Here is a 4,644-nt window from a genome sequence, read left to right as displayed (position 1 = left end):
AATATTAGTGGAATGCAACTTACTCTTGTAATATAGGAAAATGCCATCCTTTCCAACAGGTTTAAGGTCAGGATAGGGTGGGAAAGGGGATGAAATTGGATTGAAAGCTCCTCTGGAGCAGAGGAGAAGTGAAGAATCCCAGTGGTAATGGAGGAAGATGCTTGGATGTGTTTGGAGTGGTCGGGGAGGAGCACATGCAAGAATGGCTGAGCATACATGTGTCAGTGCAAGGTGGGGATTAGAAGGGAAGCACCTTTAAAATATGAAAGCTGTTATTGGCTTTCTTATTATTTTTATTGATGTCTTCCTTCACAGCAACCATTAAACCCACCTTTAAAGCAACAATGAGTCAGACAGTTCATAGTCTCCTGATCTCTGACAGTGTGCCCCTGTCTGTGTATCTGCCTTACTAGTTCAGAGACCTATGCTTTCTTGACCAAGGTGATAGGATGTCTGCTTCCTGCTTCATGGTCTCTATCTTCTCCAACACTGCATTCCCTCTTCTCTTGGTAGAAGTTACAAGCTAGTGGTCCATGGGCCAAGTCTAGCACGCAGGTGGGTTTTGTTGGGCTTGGCTTTTTGTTCCCTTTAAATGAGAACCCAAATAAAACCAGGATATTTCACATAAAATCCAAGCTTTTGGCTTCTTTTGAAAAACTGGAATGTCTCACAACTTTGGCCTCAATATTCTTACAAGGTACAACCAGCTGGGACTGAGGAGCCTCAGTGCTCTAATTCTATCCAAGCCCTACCACTCACCTAATGTCTGCAGATGCACTCAGGCAGGCCAGCTCCATTCATAGAAGCCATTTGCTTGACCCTATTAGGCAATAACCACCCATCTCCATGAAAACTGAAACTCAACACACAGGGGTGACTTCATCGAGATAATTTCTCCATCCCTGCTAACTTAGGTCCTCTTCAAAGCTCACTCAGCAGTAAATGTTCCAGTCCTCATGTCTTCAACAGTCTCCTGAACCTCAACCCAAGTATTTTTTCTTTCCTGTTTCTTCACCATTTTTTTCTTCACAGATTCTCTCTTATCCACATAGAAAACAGTTTTTACCATCTTAGAGGAAAACAATGCTCTTTCTTTGACACTTCATCTCCCTCAGGCTATCTACCTTCTCTTTCAGCACCAATATTCCTGAAAGAATAATTGTGTCTTGCTCTTTGCAATTCTTTACCCTCCATTCAGGTTCAAACCACTGGCCCCCGAAGACATTAGAAACTACTTTGGTTAAAGGCAAAAAACGGCCTTCTATCTCTCAACCCAACAGACAATTTTTATTCCTCACTATATTAGCCTTGCTACAATATCTGGCACAGATGACTACTGACTTCTATTTTGAAATTATTTTATTTCCTAGCTTCCAAGGCAGGACTGTCTCCCTGTTTTTATTCTCATCGTTAAACTCCAATTTTATTGGAGATTGAAAATATCTTTAAATATTTTAATATAAAATACTACATGTTCTCTAGACTTAAACATCATTTCTCTAATTCTTTCCACACGCCTTTGAGTCAGACCTAATAACAGCATGCTCATTTTTTAAAAGATAAAATATCCTTAAAGAGGTTGAATAAGTTTTACAAGGTAATCATTCAGAAGAGGCAGAATTGGGACTCACATCTTGGTCTTTCCTGAAACAACACCCCAGCTGTTAAATACCACTCTGTCCTGCCTCTCCTTTCTCAAGCTTGTTGGTGACTTCTAGGTAGACCTCAGTACTTTTCTCTTCTCATCTTACATGTTTCCCTGTGCAATCTCAACAATGCCCATTGGTGCATCAATTGCCTCCATGTTGATGTTCTTAACCCAATGAACTTCCATTCTAGGTGTTCCTTTTAAGAACCAAATTAATGTACTATCCCTCATGTTCTTTATTTACCTTTATCTTAACATTTACATGGTTTCATTTAGCTTGCAGGAGTATATGACTATTGTCCAGTAGAACAATAAAATCCTTGGGGAAACTATATTCTATCATCTTACATCATCTCTGCCCAGCCTAGTGCCTGACCCATAGATATTTAATGAATATTGAATGAGTGAATTACAGGATATCTAATGGCTGTCTGTACATTGCTACTTAGATCCTCCAAAGCCCCATCTTCTACCTTGTCTATATCTCAAACTCAGGTTACTTCAAACTTTACTCTCAATCATTTAAGCCACTCTGACTCTGTCCTCTAAATTCCTTATCTCAGAGAATAATAATATCCAGCCAAAAATCTGAGTTTCAGTCAGTTTCTTCACTCTCTTCCATATCAAATTGATCAAAACATTCAGTTAATTTATTTCCCAAATAGTCCACAACCCACCTGCCCACTCCCACGTATTCATGGTATCATCCATCATTCCATGTAGTACAATTGCAACAGCCTACTCACAGGCTTCCAGCCCCTTCCAATCCATTCTAGACAATGTTATTGGGGCGCTTTGTTTATCTCTCTTTGTCGCTCTCTCTCTCTCTTTGTTCTTTACCTTGCTCAAAGTTCTTCAAACTTCCCTATGGCCTACACAACAGAATGTACCTCCTTAATCAGGCATATACTAAGGTTCTTTATGAGCATCGTTTTTCCTCTAAGATGATAAAAACTGTTTTCTATGTGACCTTTGCTTTCTTTTCCAGCCTTCTATCCATCACACCTCTCCTAATACATCACGTTCAGTAGTTCTTGGCTCCTCCCCTTCATGAATTCTCTCCCACATCTTATCTCCCTAGAATATCTTATATGTTCTTAAGAGTCTCCGTGCAAGGATTATATTCCCTAAGCAGCCCTTCCTATCTCCTCTACAGAGATTTAGATAATCGTTATAACTACTGCTTCACTTGTGTATTATTTATATTTTAGTGATGATTATATTATAAAGTACATAATTACTTGTCTATTTCTCCATGAGATTTGTAGAATGCTGAATGCTAATTTTCCACAATTACAGGAAAGATTGATGAGTAAGTTCTTCAGTAGTGGTTTGTGAGATTGTGGTGCACCCATCACCCAAGCAGTATACACTGAACCCCATTTGTAGTCTTTTATCCCTCATCCCCCTCCTGCCCTTTCCCCTGAGTCTTCAAAGTCCATTGTATCATTCTTACACCTTTGCATCCTCAGAGTTTAGCTCCCACTTATGAGCCAGAACATAGGATGTTTGGTTTTTCATTCCTGAATTACTTCACTTAGAATAAGAGTCTCCAATCTTATCCCAGGTTGCTGCAAATGCCATTAAATCATTCTGTTTTATGGCTGAGTAGCATTCCATTGCATATAGAGACCACAATTTTTTTATCCACTCATTGATTGATGGGCATTTGGGCTGGTTCCATATTTTTGCAATTGTTAATTGTGCACTGTAAACATGCATGTGCACGTATCTTTTTGTATAATGACTCCTGTTCCTCTGGGTAGCTATCCAGTAGTGGGATTGCTGGATCAAATGAAAGTTCTACTTTTAATTCTTTAAGGAATCTTCACAATGTTTTCCATAGTGGTAGTACTAGTTTACATTCCCACCAGCAGCATAGAAGTATTCCCTTTTTACCACATCCATACCAACATCTATTATTTTTTTATTTTTGACTATGACCATTCTTGCAGAAGAAAGGTGATATCACATTGTGTTTTTGATTTGCATTTCCCTGATCATTAGTGATGTTGAGCATTTTAGCATATGTTTTTTGGCCACTTGTATATCTTCTTTTGAGAATTGTCTGTTTATGTCCTTAGCCCACTTTTTGATGGGATTGTTTTATTCTTCCTGATTTGTTTGAGTTCTTGGGAGATTCTGAATATTAGTCCTTTGTCAGATGTATGGATTGTGAAGATTTTCTTCCACTGTGTGGGCTGCCTGTTTACTCTGCCAGCTGTTCCTTTTCCTGTGCAGAAGCTCTTTAATTAAATTATATGAACATAATATAGAACCCAGAAATAAACCCAAAATACTTACAGCAAACTGATCTTTGACAAAACAAACAAAAACATAAAGTGGGGAAAGGCCACCCTATTCAACAAATGGTTCTGAGATAATTGGCAAGCCACAGGTAGGAGAATGAAACTGGATCCTCATCTCTCACCTTATACAAAAATCAACTCAAGATGGATCAAAGACTTAAATCTAGGATCTGAAATCATAAAAATTCTAGAAGATAACATCAGAAAAACTCTTCTAGACATTAGCTTTGGCAAAGACTTCATGACCAAGAACCCAAAAGCAAATGCAATAAAAACAAATATAAATAGATGGGACTTAATGGTTATTTTTTTTCTCATTGACTCTTACAACAATCACATGGTGTGGGTAGTAATGTTTCCTTTAATGTTTCGACAGATGATAAGATTGGTGAGCTTCAGAGAAGGAAGCACTTGAATCCAGGTCTTGTGATTATTAACCTCATATCATTTCCATTATATTGTACCATATTTGAAGCATTAAGCAACATTAAGCAGTCAGACTCGTGGTATACCTAAAGCATTAAGCATTGAGAGCCGAGTGCACTAGAGAGGATTCATATCAGAGAGAAAATAAAACAATATAGAAGATAATTTGTTTAAAGCCACTCTCCTCTATGCAAAGAGCAGTCCACAGAATAAACCCAGTTGATTGACAACATGAATTTCATTGTATATAATTAAAAGCTA

Source organism: Rhinopithecus bieti, unplaced genomic scaffold (genome assembly GCF_001698545.2).
Source record: "Rhinopithecus bieti isolate Rb0 unplaced genomic scaffold, ASM169854v2 scaffold_22165, whole genome shotgun sequence".
NCBI lineage: Eukaryota > Metazoa > Chordata > Mammalia > Primates > Cercopithecidae > Rhinopithecus > Rhinopithecus bieti.
Note: the sequence above shows the minus strand (reverse complement) of the source record.